At 44.2% G+C, this 15,555-nt stretch overlaps 1 protein-coding gene across 1 annotated transcript in view; it reads right to left on the bottom strand.

The window, feature by feature from the left end:
* The window catches only part of LOC124005860 (leucine-rich repeat and fibronectin type III domain-containing protein 1-like protein), a 170,106-nt gene extending 154,836 nt beyond the window's left edge, over positions 1-15,270 (bottom strand). The window contains exon 1 of the mRNA XM_046315486.1: positions 14,300-15,270. The gene's annotated coding sequence lies outside the window, so the exon portion shown is untranslated. The remainder of the gene's footprint in view (positions 1-14,299) is intronic.
* Positions 15,271-15,555: the final 285 nt, after the last annotated feature.

The raw sequence follows: 15,555 nt of genomic DNA, 5'->3' as shown, positions 1-15,555 counted from the left end.
TCAACTGGCCTACCTGGTTAAAGAAAGGTGAAAAAAAAAAAAAAAACTTTCAGAAAGTAAACCATTCATCGAAAGCAAGGTGAGCTCAAAAAAATGAACTGCTGAATCTAGGTTACCCTGCTTCTCCTGCTATCCTTCCTTCACCATACAGTACCTATATGCACTGCACCATACAGCACAGCATATGTTTCTCAGCATAATGTGTTCATTCTTCCACATATGTGACTTGTTTCAGGAAACTAGGCGTATGTCTCATGTCACTACTTCACAGGAGCAGCATTTGAACATCAACACTTATTTTGGCAGAAATGCCTTCTGGTACATGTGAACTTTCATGTCCCTTATTAATAGTAACTTGTATTCCATCCATAAAAATGAATTAAATTGTTAAATTGCGAGCCTAGTTGGTCTAGCCACAGAAAAAAGGCAAGAACCTTCCCACTAGTATTGATTGGCTGAGATAATGTATGGGCTGGACATGCCCGGAGATGAGTTTGGATTGGTCTGCCATGTAGCAAGCTTCTGTCTATAAAGTCAGCTGTTCAGTATGTGTTAACAGTCCTTTCTACCGCACCGTTTTTGAAAGATATAACGTTAGCCATGGAGAACTACAAAACTGTTGCTACTTTTCTCAACAAAATTGATGCCCTGAATTTAGCAGGCGCTATCAACAGATCAGTTGGAAAATGTGATGGACTGTTTACTGCACACGCCACATTCAGTGTGAACCGGAGTGACTTGACATAAAGCTGGCCAAACAAGATGTTGCTTCAATCAAAACAGAGTTAAATGGTTCCAGTCTGCCATGAAGCATTCATCTATATGGGTAAGAGTCTAGCTACATTTTCCAGATTTAAGATTCTAATTTATATTGCAAGTTAAAGCAAACTGTTAGTTAGCGAGCAACGTTCCTTCAAATTACCCATCAATTTAGACAAGTGTGTTGGGTAAGCATCTAATAACGATAAAATATTGTTTTCTGGACACTGTGTTTTTGATATTGCTCCTATGCAAGTACTATCACTGTACCGTTTCCACCTTCTGTATCCTGTGCATGTGACAAATAAACATAGATTTTATTTGATATAGTGTGTGTTTACCACATGGCCTCACATGTGAATCTTTAAAGAGATGGATGGGACAAAGGCCTAAGAGGGTGTGAACGATGCTGAATGGGTGTAGACAAAGAAGAGCTCTCCAGTAGGTGTACTAAAACATTCAGGGGCCATTTTCTCAAAAGTGAGGTTACAAGTTGATCAACTTTCAAAGCAGAATTACTTTCCAATTGTTCCTCAACTGCAGTGTGTGATATACCATTTCCAGCTCTGAATCACACTTTTATTGAATGCAAAAAACACAGTTTCAAATTTTGCTACTTAAGACCGAGTCGAGTTGGTTGGTCACATATAGTATGCCTCAACACATACAGTATAAGGTAAAACTGCTTAACTTCTTCAGTACGGCGAATCAATCACCATTTGTGCCCCTTTCTCTCGCTTTCCTTCTTCCATTTTCTACTTAGCCCACATGAATATAAAGTGTGTGCGTTCATTGACTCGCGTTCGTTGCGCATGAGTCGTCTCACACTCCTTGCAATTTTTTTTTGTGGCTGATGGCGATGGGGTTGATGAGCAATGGGGACGCGAGAGAGGGGGTGGGAGTGTTGACAGCTCTGACACTAGGAACAATGAAAGCAAACAAGAGAGGATGGAGAGAAAAAATGATGCCGCCTGTCAGCCAGCAATAACATTGAGTCTTTCAATAATCTGATTGAATGTGTTATTTACCTCTTGAAAGGGAAACAAAAGTGGAACCTTTCGAGACAGGGTGGTGGTGGGGGGGTGGGTGATGAGAAGGAGAGATTGAGTTGCTTCCGAAAAGGAGATGGAGAAAACAAGGGATGGGAGAAATGAAGAAGGCAGAAGGAGGAACATGGTGGTGTTGAAATCCTACAGTCAAAGTTTTTATTCCAAATAGCCTCCCTCTGCAGTCCCTTGGTGGAGGGCTTTGCAGAGCTGAGATGTAGCCGTGACATTGAGAGCTACTAGGATTGTTTTTCATTTTGAGGGTACATGGGAATTGATTTTTACTGGGGAGGGATTCTGGGGGTATATGAAGCAAAATCCTTGACCAAAGCTTTGGCAGAAAGTCTTGCGATTTGCAAGGGTAGATCGAATGTTACATTGTTCACTATTCTGAAAACATTATTAGACTATTATTTCCCTTTTAATTGGTCACACTCACACACTCCTACTCCCATGAAATCAATTTGTGGTCTTGGGAGGACAACAACAAAAATGTACTTTCTTGACCTTGCCTCTAACCAAGCACAGCCCAAAATCTTATCTGCCAATGTTGCTCTTGTCTGCAATCCCTGATATGCTTATGTGCTGCCTCAGAGCAACCATATATCCTGAGATTATTGCCTTGGGGTTCACCATATAATATGCATCCAGAGTGTCGACTGTTTTCTGGATTGCTCCAGGGAAGAGATTCCAGAAACATAAACGGAACACTTGTCAAGTATGTAGTGCAATACACACACATGTAAATGCTGGATGATTCATGTTCCATGATAGGGGACCTACTGTAGCAGTAACTCATTGAATTAAGAGTAGACAAATGGCAAATAGTATGAGATACTCAATATAATATGATTACTCTTATTGTGCTATTCTAACCCTCAGCGTGTCTCCACGGCCGTGGTACGCCCAACATTGATGTATGTTATCGACTCCCTATGTGCAAGAATCTCAAGAGTGAGTTAGCTACTCCACAACAGGTAACATAACTACTGAATATCAACCTACAGAGACATCTCCTCCTCCAGAGTTACAACTCCATAGAGTCTAAAGGGCAGCCTGACTTCTGAAAACGTTTTGCAGGGTGGCCTACATAGCTCTATCTGTGTGCTGTGTGCTGCTGCTGGGTGGGGTGGGGGACCATTTTCTTCAGCTTCCAGTGCATGATGGGAAACAGTGGTTGGTGCCAGACAGTGTCAGGGCCCAGTAGGGATCTAATCACCCCAGTCTCAGCAGGGAGCTCAGCCACCACAGCCACTCTGGGTGGACTCAGGCTACAGGTAGTAAAAGCCTGCTTCACCCCAACCACCAACTGATCAATGAGTGCTAAGGTTCAGGAAAGAGAAGGAGAGAAAGAGTGTGTGCATGCGTGTGTATTTGTGTGTGCATGCGTGTGTATTTGTGTGTGCATGTGTGACATGGGAGCGCAAGGCTGAGCTGAAAGGATGGGGAGAAGGAGGACATGGGAAATGGGAGTGTGAGGTTTTTCAAATATATTTGCCATCAGGTATTGATCAGATGATCAATTGAAGCAATTAATGGTTGAAACAAGTTTGCTGAGCCACTGTTACTCTCTCCTTACAGCACTCAACCCACAATGCATTGCAGAGTCTCATATGAAAAATTAATGAGGATCCCGTTCGTGGGGAATACATCAAGTGCAGAATTACAAGAGGGATGCAGCTCTCACACTCCAAAGACTCAAGGCTCACACCTACTGATTATTTTGTTTTCTCTCCGACACATGGATTACTCCATGGCCCTAATAGAAAAATAGGGCTAGGAGAAGTCATATGCTGTATCTGTGAGAGATAGGGTGAGAAAGAGAGAGTTAGAGAGGTAGGTAGAGATAGTGAGAGATAGAGAACGAGAGACAGGTAGATACAATAAGAAAGAGAGAAAGAAAGTGTGTGTGTGTGTTTGTGTGGGTGTGTGTGGGTGTGTACCCGAATGCATGTGTGCTACTCTCTTTTCAGTTAATCCCTTTTTTATTAGATTAAACAAGAGGGTGTAGAAAAAAAGCTGGTTTAATTTCCCTGGGCATATTTCACTGGACCGCTGTTCAGAGAGGTATTAAAATTATCCACAGTTAATTTTTTCATTTAAAAAAAAAACTTTTATTTAACTAGACAAGTCAGTTAAGAACAAATTCTTATTTACAATGAAGGTCTACAGTAAACAGCCAACAGAGTAAATTGATATGTACGATATTAAATCAATGATCATATCATAGGTGGCACATTATATGTGAAATTGCTGCAGTGCAAGTCTGCTAGCTAGATTAATAAGATTCAAATTTTTTATGTGTGGGATAAAGTGTCATTTACACTTTAATGCCACAAAACCTCAGAGCTTTGGCAATGAATCTTCCCTCTTTTTATCCAATACACTTTATCCTTTTTGTATTGGATTTGAAATGATCTGAGAATCTCAAGAATGCGGCGGTTATCAGTCTTTTTCGCCCGTCGAAAAAAGTGGAGACACAAATGAGTGATTAGCACTTGAAAGGCTGTGGGTCATATCAAAGTGCTGACAAAGTGAAGTTAGAAAAATGTCATGTTTTTCTGAGATCAGAGCGAGAAGCTCAGAATCCTCATTCACTCTCTCTCTCCTGTCCTCAATCTCAGGCTATTTGAGTGCATTGCGCCTTTGGATATTGAAGCACGAATGAGCAACGGATATGCCATTTCCTTGTCACCGAGATGAGATTGAAAACTGCATTCTGACACACGCGGGAAACATATGACGCACTCTGAAGCAAAGCTAGAATGATGTGATTGGAACTAACATTACATTCAAATGTGATCATCTTGTGACGGCCGGCCGCCCAACAACCTGCCCGCTCGACCCTATCCCCTCCTCTCTTCTCCAGACCATTTCCGGAGACCTTCTCCCTTACCTCACCTCGCTCATCAACTTATCCCTGACCGCTGGCTACGTCCCTTCCGTCTTCAAGAGAGCGAGAGTTGCACCCCTTCTGAAAAAACCTACACTCGATCCCTCCGATGTCAACAACTACAGACCAGTATCCCTTCTTTCTTTTCTCTCCAAAAACTCTTGAACGTGCCGTCCTTGGTCAGCTCTCCCGCTATCTCTCTCAGAATGACCTTCTTGATCCAAATCAGTCAGGTTTCAAGACTAGTCATTCAACTGAGACTGCTCTTCTCTGTATCACGGAGGCGCTCCGCACCGCTAAAGCTAACTCTCTCTCCTCTGCTCTCATCCTTCTAGACCTATCGGCTGCCTTCGATACTGTGAACCATCAGATCCTCCTCTCCACCCTCTCCGAGTTGGGCATCTCCGGCGCGGCCCACGCTTGGATTGCGTCCTACCTGACAGGTCGCTCCTACCAGGTGGCGTGGCGAGAATCTGTCTCCTCACCACGCGCTCTCACCACTGGTGTCCCCCAGGGCTCTGTTCTAGGCCCTCTCCTATTCTCGCTATACACCAAGTCACTTGGCTCTGTCATAACCTCACATGGTCTCTCCTATCATTGCTATGCAGACGACACACAATTAATCTTCTCCTTTCCCCCTTCTGATGACCAGGTGGCGAATCGCATCTCTGCATGTCTGGCAGACATATCAGTGTGGATGACGGATCACCACCTCAAGCTGAACTTCGGCAAGACGGAGCTGCTCTTCCTCCCGGGGAAGGACTGCCCGTTCCATGATCTCGCCATCACGGTTGACAACTCCATTGTGTCCTCCTCCCAGAGCGCTAAGAACCTTGGCGTGATCCTGGACAACAAACTGTCGTTCTCAACTAACATCAAGGCGGTGGCCCGTTCCTGTAGGTTCATGCTCTACAACATCCGCAGAGTACGACCCTGCCTCACACAGGAAGCGGCGCAGGTCCTAATCCAGGCACTTGTCATCTCCCGTCTGGATTACTGCAACTCGCTGTTGGCTGGGCTCCCTGCCTGTGCCATTTAACCCCTACAACTCATCCAGAACGCCGCAGCCCGTCTAGTGTTCAACCTTCCCAAGTTCTCTCACGTCACCCCGCTCCTCCGCTCTCTCCACTGGCTTCCAGTTGAAGCTCGCATCCGCTACAAGACCATGGTGCTTGCCTACGGAGCTGTGAGGGGAACGGCACCTCAGTACCTCCAGGCTCTGATCAGGCCCTACACCCAAATAAGGGCACTGCGTTCATCCACCTCTGGCCTGCTCGCCTCCCTACCACTGAGGAAGTACAGTTCCCGCTCAGCTCAGTCAAAACTGTTCGCTGCTCTGGCTCCCCAATGGTGGAACAAACTCCCTCACGACGCCAGGACAGCGGAGTCAATCACCACCTTCCGGAGACACCTGAAACCCCACCTCTTTAAGGAATACCTAGGATAGGATAAAGTAATCCTTCTCACCCCCCTTAAAATATTTAGATGCACTATTGTAAAGTGGTTGTTCCACTGGATGTCATAAGGTGAATGCACCAATTTGTAAGTCGCTCTGGATAAGAGCGTCTGCTAAATGACTTAAATGTAAATGTAATGTAATGTAAAATGTAAATGATCAGAATTTTGTGGAAAAGAGATCCATTTACCATTACACTGTTCTTGCAGTAACATGACAATCAGTACGACCTTCAAAAAAGTATCACTTGTGTCTATGACAATCTATGCAAGAATCGCAATACATGATTTGTCACCAGCACTTGAAAGCGTGAATAAAACAGTACATACATTATGCTCCATACATACATATGATGTGTTACAGTAGATATGACATCGCACCACACAGAAACTATGATGATAGCTTAGTAAGACACTTACTGTCACAGGAACACACACCAAAGTTATTATTAGTAGTGTGGGCGCAAGCCGCAATATGTGCCAGGGAGGAAAAAGTTTGTGCTTTGGCTCTCGACGAAGATTAAAAAAAAAGTGTGTCCGGCTCAGTAATGCCTCAAGTGTAAATTGTCCGCAACAGTGAAATGGGCGACCTCGATGTGAATGAACGAGGAAGTCGAACACACCTCCTTTCAAACTGTTGTTAGAAAATCAAACTCAAATTGGCAAGTTAAAACATAGCCTATGGATAATTAGCAGGCGGCGTGAATTTACTTGAGGGCGGCGTGGGTTAACTGTCCAGTTGCGTAACAATCACATTTTGGAACGGTGAGTGCATCCTGCGATCACACACACATAACAAACAAACAAAAAAACTCATGCTGGGACGAGCATTAGAAATATTTGGAACTCACACGTGAAAAGGTTAAACATTCCGTCAAAGAAACCATTTTGACGCCAAATCATAATGGAACACTTTTCAATGTTATATCTGACATGGTACAGGTGTCTTCTTTTTTAAGCCCATAACCATGTGTGTGAGGTGTGTACCTTTGCTCAAAGTAGATTTGTTAAAGACTACCAAGAAACAACCTGATTTAGCCCACTGCAGTAAAAGGTTCATGAAATAAGGGAGAAGCACAAGATCTAAGACGTAAAATAGAACCTTGGGGTCCAGAGACGGGCACATTAGCAAGAAATCTAGCTCCCTTGGGGGAGCTGTAATTGTGCTTATCAACGCCACAGTCATTACAATACAATGGGGTAAGTGTGTAATGTTAATGCAGCATGAAAAACTAAACCATCTCTGGTTAATATGTTGCTGTAGCTGGCAAACAAACACACATACATGTGCATGTACATATGCATACACACGTGATAAAGTCAATAATCCAGTTGTCTTTAGAAGGTCTACTATATTTTGAGGCTGTGCTCCATGGCTAATTGCTTCGCTTTCCAGGTGCCTGCTCGTACATGACCAGGCTACCGTGCTGTTAAACAGGCTCGTTAAAACCTCGTGTAGTATCAAGCCTTTCTCCACCCGGACGTGATCGCCTTCGGCTGCTCATCTCGAGACCTTTGACCAACATACAGTATGCAGAGGCAGGAATGGCTGCTGGAGGTGTGCACTCCTCTCACATGGGACACTCACTCATGTTCTATTCGTCTGAGAACAAATTTGTTCGCAGATGCACAACAAATCCTGGCCATGGTTGCAAACAGTCAAAGCAAACATACCACACATAAGAAAACACAGTGGTGAGGTATAACAATAGGGATGAAATACTGAAGGCGCTCCTCTCTTGTCCACAATGGATGCAGCACCTCTCCAGTTTCATAGCTACAAATTGATGAAAGCCATTGATTGAAAGACGAGTCAATTTGCCGAGCTAGTGTCTTAGGCTGGAACTATACTGCAGCATTAAGTATCTGTATGGGATGACGGTCTGGAGGATGATCCCTGATCGTTGTCCTGCAGGCTCACACAGGGGGAGAGAGAGAGGAGAAAAATTGGGTTTCCTCTTGTTTATTGGCCAGAGCAGCCATTTTTTTACCTTTAATTTACTAGGCAAGTCAGTTAAGAACAAATTATTATTTTCAATGACGGCCTAGGAACAGTGGGTTAACTGCTGGTTCAGGGGCAGAACGACAGATTTGTACCTTGTCAGATCGGGGATTCGACGCCCCTGCCTTGACCCCGGCGAGCACTTGTTTCCTCTACCATTGATCTGGCTCTGAGTTGGAGGGTGGAGCATGGAGAGCCAAGCAGCGTTGGACTAAGTGCACTGTAGAAAATTGATGATCGAGGAAGCACAGGAGAGGAATACTTATTGCTTACAGTACATGCAGGGTCAATTTTGTTACCCTCCACTCACAGACACATTGATAAAAGATCATCTCACTCATTACACAATGTTGATCTTGCATCAATCAACTTAACTGTGTGATCCCCAAAAAAGACAAAAGCAGTTTAGATTGAATTGCATTTCAACCTTTCATCAAGCTACCAGTAGGGACTTGACTATCCATGTATTTCCATGAATCATTTTTATTGGATAACGAGGCTGTTAGCCAACAATAAAGGCAGACTGCTCAAGAAAGTATTATCCCCCACTTTAATCTCCCCTTGAAGTGCTCTATTGCCTCTGGTGGAAATATGATCCGGAGGGTTGTGCCAGCTGTCGAGCTGGAAGGAAAGGTAATCATGACCTCTCATTCACACCCAGTGTCTTTTCTCCTTGCTGATTACTCTCTGATGTACTATGCCAGCCATGATGGTCTTATTGTTTTGATTTCTTGCCATTGAGTATCTCCTTTAACCAGGGGTGACCGACCTACCATTGCATTTCATCCTTAGAACAACATCATATTTACTGAGCTGGATATTTTCACTGTTGCCAGCTCATATCATCACAAGCACAGCCTAGTAATGAATGCGGCAACATTATTTTCTGTAGTGATGTCAACCATGGCCCATTTCAGAATCCATAAAACTAAGCCTGTCGGCTCCAGCCACTGACTAATGTGGGTCGTAACCTACGCTACGTGAGAGTATGGGTGTGTGCATATTGAAGCTTAGAGGAATGTTGGTGTGAAAAGAAAAAGATGCTCAGTCCCACTTTAAACAAACAAAGACTGTATGTGTTAAGGTTTTGGAGCAGGATGTCACGCCCTGGTCGAAGTGTTTTGTGTTTATCTTCATTTATTTGGTCAGGCCAGGGTGTGACATGGGTTTTTGTATGTGGTGTGTATGTAGTGGGATTGTAGCTTAGTGGGGTGTTCTAGGTAAGTCTATGGCTGTCTGAAGTGGTTCTCAATCAGAGGCAGGTGTTTATCGTTGTCTCTGATTGGGAACCATATTTAGGCAGCCATATTCTTTGGTTGTATTGTGGGTTATTGTCCTTAGTGTCTTGATGTCCTTATTCTGTGTTAGTTTGCACCAGTTTAGGCTGTTTCGGTTTTCATTACGTTTATTGTTTTGTTGAGTTTGTGGTTTGATTTGTGTTACGTTGTTTTATTAAACATGGATCGCAATCTACACGCTGCAGTTTGGTCCGACTCTCCTTTACCACATGAAAACCGTTACACAGGAGCTGTTATGTCACACTTTACACAGCATGACAAACATACATTATTTGTGAAGAATATGTCATGAGTAATGCTCTTTAAAGCATTTATAACTGGTTGTTTTCTTAAATGCCCCAACCTCTCCAAAAATGTACATTAAGGGGGAGGAAAAGAGAGGAGGAGGACAAAGAGGAGGAGGATATTCAAGGTGAAAGTGATGGCTGAGCTTGGGGTGAGAGTTGGATCAATGGTGGAGGAGACTACTGAGGGTCAGGGGGCAGCTAGATCACAACAAAACAGCCAGCAGCCCTGAGGAGGTATTGAGGGCCTGCCAGCTCACTGAAAAGGGCTAATAAATGCCTCACTGCACGTGGATAAAACAGTCACCAAATGGGAATTAGGAACAAAGCTCAGGTGGTGATGACCCCACACCTTAATTCACATAGAGGGATGGATGTATGGTTGTAGACCTTCTGATGGACAGAGAGATCAACTAATCCAAAAGGTACACCATATCCAGGACTTCCTGAATATCTGTGAGTAAGCCTATGTTTTGAAAACAAAACAATTTACACATTGTATAATTTCATTATGTGTTATGTAATGTATTTCCATTATGCAATTAAAGGCCACCACTCTAACCACTGATGAGGCAAACATACATTTCACTAAACTAACAATGAGATGGAAACTTATCATGGCTCGATCATACAGTCCCTCCCCTATCTTTTCCCATCTGCATTGGTATTTCCAGCAAATTAACCCCGCACACATCATTACTAGTCACACCCTGATCCGTTTCACCTGTCATTGTGCTCGTCTCCACCCCCCTCCAGGTGTCGCCCATCTTCCCCATTATCCCCTGCGTATATATACCTGTGTTTTCTGTCTGTTGCCAGTTTGTCTTGTTTGTTCAAGCTTACCAGTGTTTTGTCTCAGCTCCTGTTTTCCCCTAGTCTCTTTATCTCGTCATCCTGGTTTTTGACCTTTGCCTGTCCTGACCCTGTGCCCGCCCGCCTGACCACTGCCCGTCTCTGACACAGAGCCTGCCTGCCATCCTGTACCTTTGCTGCACCTCTGTATACCGACCTCTGCCTGACCTGAGCCTGCCTGCCATCCTGTACCTTGGCCTCTGTTCTGGATTGACCCCTGTCTATCTTGATCTGTTATTTAGCCTGCCCCTGTGGTTACAATAAACATTGTTACTTCACACAGTCTGCACTTGGGTCTTACCTTGATTCCTGATAATTACTAGTTTATGACCTCATGCTTATGCATGTATATCTTTTATATGGCAGCAGGTAGCCTAGCGGTTAGTGCATAGGGCCAGAAACCGAAAGGTTGCTAGTTCAAATACCTGAGCTGTCAAAGTAAAAATCTGTTGATGTGCCTTTGAGCAAGGCACTTAACCCTAATTTGCTCCATGGGTGCCATACTACTATGGCTGTAAAACATCGCGTTTTGATGCACCTATCAAGTGTGTCACAATAAACATTTTATTTTTTTATGTATCAAATTGTGTATGAGCTCATGCTTGCAAGCCGTTGAGTTTGGTTTACGCATTAATTTCAAGCCTATTGCGGACGGGAAATGTCACCCTTTCTGCATGAGTTCTGCCCACATCTGAAGTTCATCAACCCGATTAGGCTACTGACTGGAGCATATACATTTTCTCTATAACAGTTGCAAAAGAGGATTACACTTGCCCAAAACAATGAGAAAACAAACTCCAGCCAATAGCAACAGTACAGTATGGGCTGCAGCCGCAATGCTGTAGATTTGTGGTTCACACAATCTATTTTTATCTTAATGCTGACAGCAACCACGCCACTGTTCACACAACGGTGATTGAGATAATTGGGTGCCATTTATCCACGGTCTCGCTCAAAGTCTTAGACATTTCTCCCCATGATGCCTTATGGTGCAATGATAGTAGCAACGGTATGCATTCTATCCCTATTCTCCCCTTGTAATTCCCCTTTTCTAATCTATATAGTGCCCCAGCATGGGGAACCTGTTTACAGGAGTTGAATCAGAGGGCAATATTTACACACCATGAAAGCAGGGAAGAGACTGCAATGAGTGAGTGTGGCTATTTCAGGTTTATTTCCATGCGGGGTAGTTCAGACAAGTTATTTAACATGTGCCAAGTCTTCAGCTTTGATGGAAAGAAGGGAAGGCTGGGAGTTAAAGGAGAAACTCCCTTGAGCTATTGCTGTGTGTGTATTGTGTTTGACAGGCCATGATGGACCGCAAAAAAGGCTAAATCTACAAAGGATTCACCTTACCAACCTAGCTGTTCTAAATAATTCCCTGCATTGCAATAAAACCACCCTAAACCAACAGCAAGTCTCCGTTTGTATTCCATTGTGTGACTACAGGGGAAGTTCATTCAGGTAGCGGATGGAGAGAGTTGCTTGCTGGATGCCAGACTCTATGGATCAAAGCAGGCTGCAACAGTGAAGCTAATCCACTACAACCTGACCTGCCTCACACAAGCTCAAGACTAGGCCCTGTTAGGTCCCTACCAACCCACTAACTCCAACTTCACAGCTGCCTTGAATGTTAACAGACACACTAGGACTGCACAGCCCTCACTTACCACACTGTGGGATAGTCAAGGGCATGAATCGTTGCTGAGCTGGGCTGGGGAGGCGTGGTCTTGACTGGGGATGGAATGAAGAGAAAGAGCGGACCCGTATGCCTCAGGATGTCTATTCCACCATAATGGCCTACTCTGTTCTAATTCTCACCCTACTGACAGAGAGCCCGCTCTGGGCAGGCACAGAACACCAGACAGCCTGGAGTAGCCAGGTACAAATGCATTTTTGTTAGCACCAGCCGTGTCCATCTCACCCAAGGGCTATGAATTGGAACTCACACACACACACACACACACACACACACACACACACACACACACACACACACACACACACACACACACACACACACACACACACACACACACACACACACACACACACACACACACACACACACACACACACACACACACACACACACACACACACACACACTGCTAGGAAGGTGTCAACATGCTATTTCTGAGCTACAGCAGTACATAAAATATAACCTAGACTGAAACAAACAGACACACACACACACACAGAAAACACACACACACTGTCTCTCTCATGACAATGATTCAGACATCATCCTGCGCAGTCATCCACAAACTCTAACACCAGGCAGCAAAGTGGTCTTCAGCTATTGACTGGTCATTAAAGGCATTTGGGCTTTTTATGAAGATTACAAAAACCTATCTTGTGTCTATTAGTCTACAGGGCCTGAATATTATTGAGAGCCTTTCATATTCAACTCACCAATAGTCATCCTCTATGCTAAATACAAACCTTTCCATATTTGGCACCAGAACAGGCCACCACAGGTGCTGGCTGACTTAGAGGCAAGGCTGTCACAATGGAGAGGAAAATGCTAATTGGTGCACATTAGAGACACGTCATATTTCAAAAAGGCTATCAGAATTGTGTCAGATATGACCTTCAAATCAAATGACGCCCTAATCGCTGATGCATGAAGATTAGTGACTTGGCTGTCTTGTAATTACATTGTAGCCTAGATATAAGTGCACTCATTACATTTCGTACATGCGAGTGTGTAGGCTAGGTGCTGAGTGTTTTTTTGTTGTCTGTGTGTGAGGCCGTCTCTGTGAGAATAAGTGTGTGGGTGTGAAGTGCGAATGATATAAAGTAGAGCACCTTGTAATGCTCCATATGACCGTTATCGAGACACACACACACACATCGCCTGAGACACAGTTATCTATTATGTATCGTTTGTTTGTGCAGCAGATAACTAATATATTCATGACTATTCATTTGATCATGATGCAGCGTAAAATACATAATGCCCTCTGGCTCTCAAAACGGTAAAGTTTCAAGGATACCGTTTCGGGAGCTGTCTATTGCACTGAGCGTCTCATACAGCCAATTCGTCAGTGAATTCAATGCAAACGTTGGAGAGCTGTCCATGGTGCTGAAAAGTCTCACCCAGCCACATCTGCCAGCGAAAACAGTGCTAGTTCTGATTTCAGTGCAGCCTACCTTACCAACCACACTCCTCGCTGTTTCTTTCGCCCCTATATAGCTAGTCACTGCAAGCACAGAAGCAAATGAAACATACCTAAAATGTGTCCTCATTCCAACAGAGTTAACGCATTCCAATGCTGTCAGGATTGCAGGCAGCCACAAAGCACACCATTTCGTAAATGACACCAATTAGGCCTAAACATGTTTTAGTGTTTCACTCATTTCTGTACATCATTGAGACACTGCATACAATACCTTGCTTTGATAACGTAAATATGCTTACAAAACAGATTCACATATTCCTGCATTATTAGCTAGAATGGAAAACATACTCATTCGTGCACAAATATACTACATTTAATCAAATGGACGTCAAATATTAGAATGCATGTTGGCACAAGGATGGCGGTGCAGGCTATCGTCAGTAGTGCATGCCGGTAATTCTTCAACTAATAAAAATGCAGCAATGTTCAGGGCTGTTCTCATGCGAAATTTCATTCCAATTCGCAGAAACCGCCATTTCATTTTCGAACACGTTTACATGATTAATACGTTATCAATTAGCCTACCTTTTTGGTTTGAGCCCTCTCTCCTGTCCCTCAAAGTCGAAAGATCCCGCTCTCTAACGCACGGCGTCTGGCGATTAGCGTCCAACTTTGCACTTCTGTCCCCACACGGATGGATCTGATGCTGCCCAGGGTGAAACAGAGACGCCGTAGGGATGCTCTATAGCAACGCCAGTCAGGCAGCGCAGGGAAATGTCTAAGCGCGAAAAGACGCACACCCAGACACGAGACAAGCTTCAGGTACCACCACCGGCCACAGGTATAGCAAACACTTACTGGAAAACGCATAGGAATAACAAAATGTATAAGAGCGGAAAGTTACTACTATAAGGGGGTTTTAGTAAATAAAGCTACTACTATAAGGGGGTTTTAGTCAATCGATTCGGTTTCATCTGTGCTGGGTAGCAATGCCTCTTCGCACCTCGGTTGCAGTGCAAAATGTCCTTGACTAACATGCTGATCACATTTATCCAATGGTTCCTGGCACAACGTTCATTGAAATGTTGTCTTGTCCGTTCCCCAAAATGTCAAAGAAAGCATACACTTGTTAGAAACACACCCCGGTGAATTGAAACGGACTGTACCGTTATCCAAAAACAATCACTCATGCATTTTGGAGAAAAATGATGCAGTAACCTTGAACTATGTCCAAAATACAAGGTGCAGGCGTGTCCAGCGTTTCTCCAAAATCCATAGCTGGGTTCCTACAACCTCCTCCAAAGCCAACACTTAAAACAAATACATCCAGTGAAAGTAAAACAACATATCAAGCGAAGGAATATCAATGAATTACATCGCTGTCACCTGATATTCGTCTCACTGAGGTTATTGGGCAAATGACAAATGACCGTGAATAATTTACACAACAATTCTGTGGATCACCCCTAGGTGAGCGAGCGGGTGGGGTGAGATGCAATCTCAGCTCCGGAATTGCAGCGGCACGCCCAGTCCGATGTCTTTCCTTCTCGTCCCCACCGGCGAGTACTTTCCGCGTCTCTCCTTGTAGGCCTACTTGCTGACCAAGTAAGTAGCTTGCAGAGAGAGAGAGACCTATCTTATCCACCTCCAGGTCTTCAAGTCAAACCGTGACTTTAGTTCAATTGAGCTGGTGTGGAGGTGTTGCATTGTGCCTCGTTGGGAATACCATGTAGGCTAATAGGTTTCACTAAAACATGAGATGCAGAGAGGGAGGGGAACAGAGCTGTGCACGGGAGGGAGGGAACGATGCACTCGCTGGTGGCAATGCACTTGTGCATTTA

The sequence above is a fragment of the Oncorhynchus gorbuscha genome, linkage group LG19 (assembly GCF_021184085.1).
Source record: "Oncorhynchus gorbuscha isolate QuinsamMale2020 ecotype Even-year linkage group LG19, OgorEven_v1.0, whole genome shotgun sequence".
Taxonomy (NCBI): domain Eukaryota; kingdom Metazoa; phylum Chordata; class Actinopteri; order Salmoniformes; family Salmonidae; genus Oncorhynchus; species Oncorhynchus gorbuscha.
Note: the sequence above shows the minus strand (reverse complement) of the source record. Positions and strands in the feature narration are given on the sequence as shown.